This window comes from Elephantulus edwardii, unplaced genomic scaffold, assembly GCF_000299155.1.
Source record: "Elephantulus edwardii isolate Elephantulus edwardi_28Jun2011 unplaced genomic scaffold, EleEdw1.0 scaffold00139, whole genome shotgun sequence".
NCBI lineage: Eukaryota > Metazoa > Chordata > Mammalia > Macroscelidea > Macroscelididae > Elephantulus > Elephantulus edwardii.
In genome coordinates this window covers 2169015-2183542 of record NW_006399889.1, presented here as the reverse complement: position 1 = coordinate 2183542, position 14528 = coordinate 2169015, and positions in this window count along the sequence as shown.

Below are 14528 nucleotides of genomic sequence, written 5' to 3'. Positions count from 1 at the left end.
TAACTGGTGGTTAGGGGGTGGGGAGGGCTGGGCGGGGAAAGAAGGGCAGCAACGAATGAATGGAAATCCAAAATCTCTGTAAATGTTCATTAAAATTATTAAAAAAAAACCCCAAAAAACCCCACAAACAAATAAATGAACACATGTATACAGCATCAGATAATAATTAACACTATGAAAAAGAAATCAGGAAAGGGGCAGAGAGGATTGGGTTTGTTTCCTGTTATGTACTGCAACCCTGATTGGGGCACAGGGGCCATACATTTAGCTGTTTGCCAAATAGATGAAGGTTCAATTTTAATCCGAGGCACCTCACAAGAAAAGTCCTGGTGATCGACTTCTGGAAAATTAGCCATTTTAAAACTCCATAGAGCACAGGTTCACTCTGACAACATGAAGTTGTTGAGACTAGGAGTCAGCTTGATGGCAAGTAGGTTATTGAGCTGTTTTTCTTTTATACATATGGTGGCCAGGAAAAGCCTCAATAAGGTGACATTTGTGCCAAGACCTGAAGGAAAGGAGGTAAAGCACCTATGAACAGCCTTAATATGGTAATTTTTTAAATTGTTATTTGAGTGAAAGTTTACAGACCAAATCGGTTTTCTGTGCAACCATTCACACACATTTTTATGTCATTAATTGCAGAATTGCAGTCTCCATCAATACTTTTATTCTACCCCATCCTGCTTTCTGAGCCTTATCCTTGGGAAAATGCTGCTCTTTAGACCTTGTATGGTTGGCTATTCTAAGAAGTAAGAACACCTGGTATTTTGGGGCACTACATAATCCTGTTTATTATGTGGGTGGAAGTTGAACAACAGGGAAGAATCTATTTCCAGGTTTGATGGATATCAAAGGGCCTTAGTTTTGGGAATTCCACCAGTCTTTCTTGGAGCAGCAAGCCTGACCATTTTTATACTTTTGAGTTTTGTTCTGTATTTTCCCCTATTCAGTCCAGCATCTTCTTCTATTATGAGCTTTCTTAGAGTGATAAGCAGTAGTAGCAATAATCACCATCTAGTTATTGTTATTTTTGTTTCAGAGTCCTGGAAGCTGAGAGTTACATGGACTAGTAGTGTCCTTTAGACTTATTGTTTCTGTTCATCTTTACTTTTCTTCCTTTAAATTTTTTTTTCCTTGACAGGGACAAGGAGAGACAAATAGCTGCAACTTAACTGGCTGCTCTCAGACTTTTAAGACCCTCGTTGTTACTCAGAGAAATAGGATAAGCAACAGTGTCTTTGTGGACTGTGTTCTGCCAGTTAACTTGGATGGCCTCCAAGACTTGTCTTGAGGTTCTGGGACCAGCAACTCTGCCTCTCAGGGTGTTTGGTGAAAATCAAGGAGTTGGCATAATTCAGTCCCTTGCTGGAGAAGCCTTTGCCTGTTGAGCACACAATGAACAAATGAATGGGCAAATCTGAAGATAATAATTTAGCTTTGGTCTTTTTTATTTTTGGAAAATCATATTCTTCCCCCACCCCCCATTTATATTAAAAACCTAAATGATACTGCAGAGATATCTTGATTTAAGCTAGTTGTTGTTAGGTAGCATTGAGTCAAGTATGAGCCTTAGCAACCCTATGGACAACAGATATGAATCCCATCCTGTCCTGTGCCATCCTCACACTTCCCAACACACTAGAGCCCATTGCAGGAGTCACTGTGTCAATCCACCTGGTTGATGGTCCTTCTCTCCTTCGCTGACCTTCTGCCTTTCTAAGCATCATGTCCCTCTCCAAGGAACAGCCCCTCCTAGCAACATGCCTGAAGCATGGGAGGCATCTTTGCCTCCAAAGAGCACTCTGGCTGCACTCTCTCCAAGACTTGTTTGTTCTTTTGGCAGTCCATGGATATTCAGTACTCTTTTCCACACCATAGCTTAAAGACATCAATTCTTCTGTCATCTTTATTGTCTAGCTCTCAGGTGTATAGCAAATGATAGGAAAGAACACGACCTGAATCAGATGCACCTTAGTCCTCAAACTGACATTATTCCACAATAATTGAGACAGGTCTCTAATTGCAGACTTGCCCAGTGTAATGCATCTCCTGATTTCCTGACTACTAGTACTGAGGGTGTTGATTGTGGGTCCAAGTAACATGAAGTTGTTGACAATTTCAATCTTTTCTCTATCTACCATGATGTTGCCTATGAGTTCAATAGGAAGAATTTTGTTTCCTTGACAATGGGATGCAATCCATATTGAAGACTGTATTTTTTTCAATTTCTGTAACAAGTGCTTCAAGTCTTCCTGATTTCCAGCAAGTAAGGTCATGTCATCTGCATAATGCAGGTTGAAAATTTTAAAATCTCAGATTATCCAAAAACAACTGAAACAGCACATCAATCAAAGACCTGCCAGAAGGGCAGGCTGGGTTTAGAAGAGGTCGTGGTACTAGGAGTATTGTGGCTAATGTTAGATGGATTGTGGCTGAAAGCAGAGAGTGCCAGAGGAATGTCTATCTGTGTTTCATTGTTTATGCAAAGGTGGTTGACTGTGTGGATCACAACAAACTGTGGCTAACTCCGAGAGGAATGGGAATACTAGAACACTTGATTGTGCTAATGGGAAACCTATGCTTGGACCAGGAAGCAGAACAGAGCAAGTAAACAGTGCATGGTTCAAAATTGAGAATGGTGTACTCCAGGGATGTTTTCTATCTCCGTACCTTTTCAATCTATATGCAGAACAGATTATATGGGCAATTGGGCTGTATGAGGAGAAGTGTGGTATCAGAACTGGAGGAAGATTCATCAACAATCTGCCTTAGTGCAGATGACGCAACCCTGCTTGCTGAAACTGAGGTGTTTGTGAAGCCTTAAGAAGCACTTGCTGCACAAGGTCGTGGACTTCAGCCTTAAATATGGATTGAGGCTCAATAGCAAGAAAACAAACATTTTCACCACTGGGCCAATTGGCAGCATCATGATAGATGGTAAAGATATTGAGATTGTTAACAGCTTTAATTTGCTAGGCTTCAAAATCAACACTCTTGGCTCCATCAGCCAGGAAACTAAAAGATGTATTGTGATGAGGAAGTCTGCTGTTAGAGACCGCTTCAGAGTACTGAAGAGCAGTGATGTCACTCTGGAGACTAAGGTGTGCCTGATACAGGCCATAGTCTTTGCAATCACTTGCTATGTGTCAGAGAGCTGGACAATGACTAGGGTTGATTGAAAGAGAATTGATGACTTTCAGCTGTGATATTGAAGAAGAGTATTGACTAAACCATGGACTTCTAAGAAAATGAACAGGTTCATCTTAGAGAGGTTTAAACCAGGCTGCTCCTGGGAGGCAAGAATTCTGAGGCTTTGTCTGACATACTTTGCACATGTTGCAAGGAGGAACCAGTCCTTGGAGAGGGACATCATGCTTGGGAGGGTGGAGGGACAGCACAGGAGAAGAACACCCTCTATGAGATGGATTGATTCAGTAACTGGGGTAATCGGGGTAGGTGTGCTGGAGACAGTGAGATGGACACAGGACAGAGAAGGGTTTAGGGTTATTGTGCATAGGGTCACTGTGAGTCACAGGAAACTCGATGGCACATAACAACAACAACATCCCAGTTGATTCATATATGTATTTGTGTGTAGATTTTTTTCCCCCTAGATGTGATATTTTTCCTGGATAACCTTTTGATTGTTCTGAATTTACAGATAAATGATAAGAACAGGACAAAGAAGTCTTTAATACATTATATTCACTGTTAGGAATTGACTTATGCCTCCCCTCCCCACATCCCCTCAAAATATATTGAAGGTCTGACTTCTATACCTGTGAATTTTACTTCATTCAGGAAAAGAGAGTCTTTTTTAAATGATAGTGTCAAGGGTTCTAATCCTAATTCCTTCTGCGTATCTGAAAAGGAGAGAGGGAACACAGAGAGGCACATTTATAAAGGATAATAGATGCCATATGTCAATAGAATCAAGTCTGTCTATAAAAGAAATTCCCAGCCTAGTAGGTAGGATACACCAAAACTAGGAAAGCAGCTTGGCCCTGTTCCTTTTTCAAACCCCTCAGAATGATACAACACAATTTGTACCTAGACCCTAACAGGCAAAATCTGTCCGATTATTATTTTTTTTAATGTTGGTTGATTTATAAAGTTCTTATACATTTTTTTCTCACATCAGATCTTTCTGATTTCTTCCACCCACCCCCCTCCATCAATCAAATTGTGTGGTCCTATGATTAACCACCCTCCACCCCATCAATCCTCAGCCCTCTACTCCGCCCACCCCAGGATGCTCATACATTCTGTAATAGTGGCTTTATACAGTATTTGTCCTTATGGGATTGAGTTAGTTCAATCAGCTTAATGCTCTCCATTTCCTCCCAAGTTAGGTAGTGATTTACAAAATCATTGCTCTTGAATGCTGCATAGTATTTCATTGTGTGAATGTGCCACAGTTTCTCAATCCATTCTACTGTGGTAGGGCATTTGGTCTGTTTTTATCTTCTTGTGATGGTGAATAATTCTGCCATGAGCATTGGTGTACAAGTCTCCATTTGTGCCTCAGTTCTCATTCTTTCTGAGTATATTGCAAGCAGTGGAATAGCTGTGTCATATGGAATTTCTATGGTCAGATTTCTGAGAAAATGCCTAACTGCTTTCCAGAGTGGTAATACCATTTTACAATTCCACCAACAATGTATAAGAGTTCCTATCTCACCACATCTTCTCTGACATTTATTACTTTCTGTCCTGTTAAACTTTGCCACTGCTACTGGAGTGAGATGGTATCTCATTGTGGTTTTGATTTGCATCTGTCTTATTGCTAGTGATTTAGAGCATTTCTTCATGTATCTGTTGGCCATATGAATATCTTCTTCAGAAAATTCTTTGCATTTTTTTGCCCAATTTATAGTTATGTTATCAGTCTTTTTCTTGTGGAGGTCCTGTAGGATTCTGTAAACTTTTGATATGGGACTCTTGTCTGAAATGGTATTGCCGAATGTTTTTTTTCCCCAATTAGTATGTTTCTTTTTACTCTGTTGGAAAAAGTTTTTGATGGCACAGGGATTTAATCTTTAAAAGGTCCTATTCATCAATTTTATCCTCTTCAGATTGTGCATTTCTGACTGTATTTGGCAATCTCTTTATACCATAGATTAGGCCTTTTAAGCTTTATCCCAATTTGTATCTGATAAACTTTATGGTTTGGGGCTTTATTCCCAGGTCTCTGATCTGTCTTGAGTTGATTTTTGTGTATGGTGTGAGATGTGGATCCTGTTTCAGCTTTCTGCAGGAAGTAGTCCAATTTTTCCAGTACCATTTGTTGAAGAGGTTGTCATTTCCCCATTTGATAGGCTTCATTTCCTTTTCAAATATCAGTTGACCATAGATAGCTGGGTCCATTTCTGGGTTCTCAATTCTGTTCCATTGGTCTATGTGGCTGTCATTGCACCATGCTGTTTTAGTTACTACCACTGTGTAGTAGGTTTTGAGGTCAGGGAGTGTTATTATGCCTCCCACTACATTTTTGTTTTTCGTAAGTGTTTTTCTTATTTGAGTCTCTTTACTCTCCAAATAAACTTGATAATCTCCCTTTCAATATTCTTGAAAAAGGAATTTGGTATCTGTATTGGGATTGAGCTGAACATGAAGACTGTCTTTGGTAGGATTCTCATTTTCACATTATTGAGTCTTCCTAACCATGAATAGTGCGCTTTCCTCCACTAATTTAGGTCTTTTCTTGTGTCTCACAGAAACGTTCTGTAATTTTCTTTGTTTGGTCTTTTGTATCTCTAGTTAGGTTCACACACAAGTATCTCAATTTGTGGTTCGTTATAGTAAATGATATTACTTTCTTGGTTTCCCTCTCTGAATTCTCTTTGTTACTGCAGAGGAATCCCACTGATTTTTGGATATTGATCTAATATCCTGCCATTCTGCCAAATTGGTCTACTAGCTCTAACAGGTATTTTGTTGAGTCTTTGGAGTTTTCTGTGTACACTTTCCTATCATCTGCATATAGCAACAGTTTAGCTATCTCTTTGCCGGTCTGGAAGTCTTTTATTTCCTTCTCTTATCATATTGCTTCCCTGAGTACTTCCAATACAATTTTGAATAGAAGTGGTGACAATGGGCACTCTTGCCTGGTCCCTGTTTGCAAGGAAAAGGCTTTTAGTCTTTCCCCATTTAGAATGATATTGGCTCTTGGTTTTGCATATATACTTTTCATTATTTTCAGAAAATCCCCTTCTATTCCAATTTTGCTGAGTATCTTTATCAGAAAGTGGTGTTGAATTTTGTCAAATGCCTTTTCTGCATCAATTGCTGAGATCATATGGTTCTTGTTATTTGCTTTGTTAATGTGGTGAATTACATTGATTGTTTTTCTTATGTTGAACCATCCTTGTATATCTGTTATGAATCCCATTTTGTCATGATGAATTATCTTTTTATGTGCATTTAGATTCTCTTGGCTAGGGTTTTGTTAAGGATGTTTGCATCTTTATTCATGACAGATATTGATCTGTAGCTTGCTTTCTTGGTAAAGTCTTTGTGTGGTTTCAGTATTAGGGCTATGCTTGTTTCATTCTATGTCTCTGGGAGTGTTTCTGCGTTTTCTATCTTTTTAAATAATTTAAGTAGAATTGGTGATAGATCTTCTCTGAAAGTTTGGTAGAATTCAGCTGTGAAGCCATCTAGTCCAGTACTTTTCTTATGGGGAACTCCTTTCTTCTAGAGGCTGTAGGATTAGATTATTGTTCTTTTTCTGGCTGGTGAAAGTAAATTTTTCTTTGCTCTTTAAAGTTAACCACTTTGTGATCATTTGTTATTTCAGCCTTCCAAACAAAAAGAAACAGAGTGCCAGCAGCTCTGACTTTTAAGAAACCTCTGGACAGGTTTTAACATCTAACTTTTTGGCTGGTATCACCCAAAGACTCTTTGCAATTTAATCCACACTTTACATTCAGACTTTTCCAGTATGACAATTCTGTCCTTTTAGCTTTGTTTCCAGGCTTAAGATCTAATGTATGATCTCAGGATCCAATCAATTATCTTAATTTTTTTTTAATCTAAAAAAACAAAACAAAACAAAACAAAACAGTATTCCTTTAGCTTCCTGACACATTTTAAAAGAAAATGCCACTTGTAGAATGTTCCTTTATTTGACTTGTATGTGATTTCATCATGATTAACTCATAACTCACTGCTGATTTGTAGCTAACCTGTCAGCAGGTCTCCTGACGCTGTAAGTCATGAATGGGAGATTGCACATCTTTCCCCTTAGGTGGATTTGAACCTGTGAGAGACTCAGCAGCCCAACTTGCTATGGAATATATCACCAGAATTCCCTTCCTCTTGATTAGATTGAAGTTATAGATTTGTGTCAGGAAGAACACAGAAGGCAAGTTCATCTCAGAATATTATTCCAAGAGTCAAATAATGTCTGCATGTTCCATTACTAAGAAACCTAGGCAACATAATGTATAACATTTCAGGCTGCTAACTGAAAGGTTCAACATAGAGAGAGCTCTGTTGGCCTAGAGGATAGAAAGTTATGCTACCAAGCCAAAGGTGGGTGATTTTAATCTGCAGCCCTCAGAGCTGGTTTTTGGTCAAACATTCTTCTAAGTGGTATAGCACTGGTCTGTCCATTTGCTGTTCAGAGGTAACTCGTGATTGCTGTGATGCTAAATACGGTGAGACTGATGTGTCAAATGTGATAATGGTTACCCATGGTGGACAGTGTTTGGTGGAGCTCCTTGATTAAAACAAGATTAGAAGCAGGAGTGGCATCCATTTCCGAAATAACTTGCCTCTAGAAACTCTGTGAACTTAGAGAAATGAAGAAAGTTACTCAAGTGTTCAGGTCTTTTGTTCACAGGGTCTTTATGAGTCATCTACAACTCTATGTCACCTAACAACAACAGCAGCAACAACAACAACTGAAAGGTTGGCAGTTCTAATCTACCATTCACTCCCTAGCAGAAAGATTTCCAGCCTCTGAAACCCAGTGTCATTATGAATAAAAATCTACATGATAGCAGTGCGTTGTTACAATACTGGTGATGTTAACTTTACTCACTTGGTGTCTGCCTGGTCTCTCCAAAGTTAAGTCACATTTGCTGTCTTATAATGAATAAATAATTTGTGGGGAGATATCATGAGACTTGTATAAGCATAGTGTCCCTCTGCAAATTCTGACAAGCTAGTTTTAATAGTCATTCATGACTTTTGTGTTGTCTTCAGAGTGTTTGACTTACCTTGGTTGTAAACAAAACCATCCTCTATAGTTACTCATGCTGTGTCTGGTATTTACTAAACTAAATGGTTATGGCATTATTGCTTTTTTAACCCCTCTGTGGTGCATGAAAGATCATATGTGCATTCATGACTTTCAGTGCCATCAACCTTTGCATATATTAAAAGACTCTGGAAAAAGATAATAAAATTAAAGGGGCATCTGGTAAATGAGTGGCATCCACTTCCTAAACAACTTGCCTCTGGAAGCTATGAACTTTGATAAATGTCAATAGTTGTAGAAGGGCTTCAGGACTTTTGTTCATAGGGTTCACTAGGAGTCGTGCTTGACTCAAAGGTAATCAACAACAACAACAACAACAACTAGTATGTGGAAAGAGTCTGTTCTAGCCTTTATTTAATATTTTAAGATAATCTTCCAAAGCGTACTGTACTGGGTATGTTCAATGTATCCAGTCTAATTATTCTGCTGGTTGTTAATAAAACAAATGCCATCAAATAGATCCTTGCTATGAGGAAAACAATTCCATTTCCCTTTCAAACATAAAATGCAACAACTTTCCAGTTACCTGAGAATTTCATTCATACTTTAATAAATAGAAATTTTGTAAGGCCATATATAAAATATCACTTCTAAGAAATTGCAAGGCTCTTTATTTCTTGTAAGAACATGAAGTATGCTCATATCATCACTCAGACATACAGATATGATGCTTTCTTCCTCTCTCCCTGTTAAGTAAATAAAATATTTTAAGGAGGGTACACAGCAAACCTTTTCTTATTTTTCTAAGCTAACAATTATATCATGAAAACAAAGTTAAGATACAAATTATTTATGTTGCTAAATGGTAATCCTGAGAACTGGTAAATATCATGGATCTAGAAGTGTCAAATCAATTCCTAAATGCATTTTTAAATGTTTGGCAATAAGAAAAATTATTCCCAGAAGTTCTCCCCTACCTCTCAATAGTTTCCTGGTCATCAGTTTTTTTCTCAAGTCATTACTAATTTAAAGCAATTGTAACCTGGCTTGGGGCCATGCTTAGCTCTAGAATAACCCTGCTAGCCCATTCCAGAGGGTTTTGGTTGATTGATGGTCCCTTCCCAGCCTCTATGGATGTTCAGGCTCAAGGGTTTGCTTGATTAGCTCAGATATATTAAAGACCAGAACAGGAAACTGCCATCATGACGGTGAGTTGAGCGGATGGAATTCTCTTACACTATGTTTGCTAAGAGCTTCCACAGGACATATGCTGAGTGAGGTAGAAAGTAATGCTGTTTTGTAAGCCATCTTGGGGTTTTAAAGCAATGCTCAAGTCTGCTTCCAGGGAGGAATGTCAGTCTCTTGGAATTTTCAATGTGCTCTCTTATTGATAGACTGAGCTCAGAGTCTGTTCATACACAGCACGAGAAAACTATTAAACTCTGATCTTTGCTGCATGTATGTGCTAAAGATGAGAACATTTAAGTTAAAATTTTATTATTGTGGAAGGGATGAAAGTGCAGAAACGTACCAGAGCATAGGAACCCTTCATTACGCTGACAGTGCTACAGCTTTCAAATAGTGCAAATTTCAGCAACTCTTCAAAGGGAATAGACACACACTGTCGTTATGCTTATGTTGGGATTACCATCTGCTATGGATGGAATTATCTCTTCTCAAAGTATGTGTTGAAATCCTGATCTCTGTACTTGCAGATATAAGTCTGTTCAAGAATAGGGTTGACTTTGGTATGCTAATGAGAATCTGTCAGTGTCGGATGTATCTTAGACCTGCTCACTTTTGAGATATAAAAGGCAGATGAGACACAGAGAAGTAAGTACAAATAGAGAAGATGCATGCCACATGGAATTGAGAAGTACGGACTCCACAGCACGTTGTAGAGATCTTTCTCCACAGCTGACACAGAGAGAAAGTCTCCCTTTAGAGCTGGCACTCTGGATTAGGCCTCCCATCCTCATAAACTGTAAGAAAATTAGTTCATGTGTAAAAGCCAATCACTGGCGGTACTTCAGTTACAGCAGCACTAGCTGACTAAGACATCATTGGAAAGAAGTCCTAGTGTCCTAACTTCCTAGTCTCCTTCCAATGTGCACTGTACTTCTAATGCTTTATCACAGCAGCAATTCAGCACATGAGTAAATTAAATTTTTAAAAAATATATGATATGTGAGTGGCTTGTTGAGTAGCATTTAAGACACATTTTCCCTTTTTGCATATGTCTTCATAGGGTTCCTTTGAGTTGTAGTTGACTTAAAGGCACATAACAACACTACTTTAATAAAATATTTCAGCTATGTCCATAGGCTCTCAAATATTCACTATTATTTTGAGGGACTAAGTTTTACTTCAGTCACACAGTAATATCTTTATGCAAAACCACACAAGGCATCTATGGATCTGAAGCGAAAGTCTGCCCCTCTGTGGGAATTGGCTCATGAGGCTGGGGGATACTGTTGGCTCTTAACTGGTTTCCCCAAGGATACTGCTCCCCTTCAATGCTTGTTTATTGAACTTGTGGGCTAAAAGGCCACTGTTTTATTAAGTGGAAGAGTTTATGGGCGGCTAGACAGTCAATAACATTGACCATTCATAAATCAAATAATTAAGTCAAATGAAGCCTACGCAAGGTAGGCTGACAATCACGTGGAAAGTAACTTCCCAAGGGCACATTGACTGGTAGAATTTATTTTGTTAGACTGGGAGCTCTGGGTTTTGGGAACATTCAGTAATATACACATCACAGCCTGTAACTGGGTATTTGTCTTGATTCCCCCACTAGAGTAAAGTGGGGCTGTCACATTTAGTGAGCTGCTCATTCCCAAAGGGCACTCTGCAAGGCACTCTGGAATCTGCTAGAATCTGGATTTAAAAAAAAAAATAAAAGGAAAGCATCGCTTTAACGTACCAGTCCTACACAGCTCTCGCCATTTTAAAGAGATGTTCACATGGCTATTTCCTCTGGGGAAGAAGAAGAAATCTCTCAGCGCCTTATCTCATCTTCTCTCTGTGGCACAATCAAGTGAAGGAAAGAAAGGAAACAAAATCATGTGAACGCTATTATTTACCGTTCATGAAGCTCTGTGACACACTGCATAAATATATATGCATATAAGCAGCTATTTCTATCCACTGGCTCAGATGCTCAAAACAAAATCTTCTAGGGAAGATGTCCCTATTTTGTAGATTAGTGGTGCTCAGGATATATTGTGATAAGGTTGGGATTCAAATTTCTATCAGAGTATCCTTATCAAATATATGGAAGGATGAACAATTCAAAGCCAGGCCTTAATAGATGCCTTCGGATGTTGGAGAAAACCAGGTTCACTGTAACACATGTTTCTAGGAATGAAAGTCTGATTTGGGAGTTGGAGAAGGTGTTGAGGATATGAGGACATGGCAGCTTCATAGACCTTGGTGGTTCCAAGAAGACGACAATAGCTAATATGTGTTAGGAACTCATTCTGCTAGAAGCATGATTGTCATGAGTCAGACTCAGCTTGGCAGGGACTACCAAGAAACAGCAACATGGCCATGTGAGATAGGTACCACATACAACACTCTCCAATAAGGAGCCCTGGTGGCAGAAAGGTTAAGCACTCAACTACTAACCAAAAAGTGGACAATTCACTCCTACCAAGCAGGTCTGAGGGAGGACAAATTTTATAATCTGCTCCTGTAAAGAGTAAACACTGCCGTCCAGGTGAGTTGCACTCCCAACAACCTTTCATCAAGTTTCAGAGGTTGTAAGTCTTTATGCAAAGAGATTGTTTGCCCCCCCCCTCCCCCCCGCTTTCCCCCATTGCTGCTAGTGGACTCAAATCTGTAACATTTAGATTAGCAGCCTATGCATAACACACTAGGCCACCAAGGCTCCATCCTGTAAAGATCATAGCCTAGGACACCCTTTGGAGAAATTCTAGTCTGTTTTGAGTTTGAATTGACTCAACTGGCATATAACACGATGACAGCTATGCACCTTCTAAGGTAGCCAGCAGGCTTGGCAGTGCCCCAAGACCTGAAGCTACAGCAGAGTATACGGAAATTGGACAGAAGGGAAAACAAAAACTTTTCCAGTCATCACTACACATTTCCATTTTTCTCCCCCTTTGGCAGTAGTTATGGGTCAAATATGTGCACTGTCTAACAAAATCTATAACAGAGATCTATTACACTAATTTTGAATTAAGCATGTGTTTTAATTATGGTGATGATTTAAAAATTGATATTGGTTGATTTAAAGTTTTTCAAAGATAGAGTCTCAGAAGATGCTTACTTCCTGAGGTCAGATGGTTAAGTGAAGGAGGTCATTACACAGGAGCTGCCTGTCTGATGCCTGAATTATCCAAAGGAGGAAATTCTTGCTGTGAAGGGGGTTTACAGAACACAGGCCTTCAATTGCAGCAAAGACAGCAAACAGGCACAGCAAGAGCCTTTCATTAAAAACAGTGATTTTATTTCTGAGTCAAATGGTAAAACTCCCACAAGATGAAGCCAGGGATTTCACATGTCAATAGATGAAATCATTCGAGTTATTTGTTAAAGTAACATATAGGTTGGATTAGAACAGCAGTGGAAAAATTAGGGACGTCTATCATCTAACATATTGTTAGTTATTGTCTGATCAGTTGTGACTGGTGGCATAGGTACATCAGTGTCACCTGGTCATCTTCATGATTGTTGGTTCTTTTTGGTCCCTTGTTGCTATAATTGAGTCAAAAAAAATAACAATATAAGGATTTCTCATTTAAAAAAAATCTCAATCCATTACTGTCTAGTAAGTTCCATAGTGACCCTGCATTTGGTTTCTGAGGTGCTGACTCTTCTTGAGTGGAGACTGTCCTTCTCTTTTCTGAAACATGCAGGGTATATTTGAACCACTTACATCTTGGTTAGCAGTCCACCATGCAGTGAGTGCACTATGTCACCCAAGTACCTTAAGGGTTCCTAAACATATTACAAAAACTGTCATACAATTATTGTTTTCTACCATACAAATAGTATTTCCCTCTAGGAAATATTAGAAAATTCAGATAAAGAAGTATAATGTATCTTTTAATTGGTCATAATCCCATGATTCAGAAAGAGCCTTTGGTGTCGTGAGTTTTCCATGGGTTTATTCCAAGGACCTCTGTTATTTTTCTGATATAAAGTGACAAACCTGTGATTCTTATCTGCTTGATTACATTGCTGCAAATGCGTTGCCCTGATTTCTGGTAACTTCCCACATTCACCCTGTGAAATGTGACACAGCAGAAGGTAGGATGATTGATTGTACCATTTCTGACAAAATGGTGAGACATGGACATGAGAATATGGAAAGTTTTTGTGCATAAAATATTATGCAGTTCACTGAAAGAGAAACTGATATATGTAAAGTTATAAACAAATCAAAGGCAAACCTGGAACAAAGCCAAAGTCCAAGACCTTAGATTCTTTGATACAACTGTTTTATTTTTTTCCTCTACTCTCTCAGTTGACACAGAAATTCTGGTAACAGTGATGATGTATTCTCCAACTATTTTATCTTAAGTTAAACTCAAAGCAGCAACTTTCTTGCACCATACTATAGGTGGCCTAGTTGCAAGAAGCTGCTCTGCAATCCTGAAGGTGCACGGTTCAAATCCACCAGCTGCTCCACGGGAGAAGGATGAATATTTCCTCCCGTGTGATTATGTGTCTCTGTAAACCTGCCAGAGTGTCAACTATGGGTCAGTTCAGACTTTACAGTACAACAACAAAGAGTGGGTAAAGAGCTTCACTGTGAACCCAAAGGCAGGTGGTTCAAATCTACCATATGCTGTGCAGGAGAAAGATGAGCACCATCTTCCTAAGCAATTTACAGCCTCTGAAAATTTGCTGGACGGTTAGCTATGAGTTGTTTCTGGCTCAACAGCCCGTAACCACAAAACAAATGAAAGGAGCTCTGGTGGCTTAGTGATGAGGGTTTATGCTGCCAACCCAAAGGCACACAATTCAAGTCCACCAGTTCCTCCATAAAAGAAAGATTGAAAATATCCTCACTTGTGATTTATTGCCTCTGAAAACCTGCTGGAGGGTTAGCTATGAGTCATTTCTGACTTGACAATAATAATGGCAGTAAGTCAAATGAGGAGCAAAGTGATTAAGGTGCTTGGCTACTAATCAAAAGATTGGCAGCTTAAACCCTCTAGCCAATCTGCAGAAGAAATAACAGTTAACTTATTGGGAAACCCTTAGGGTTGAATGGTTTAAAATAAGGAAGGGTGTGCATTAAGGTTTTATTCTTTCTCCAAACCTATTGAATGTATGTGTTGAGCAA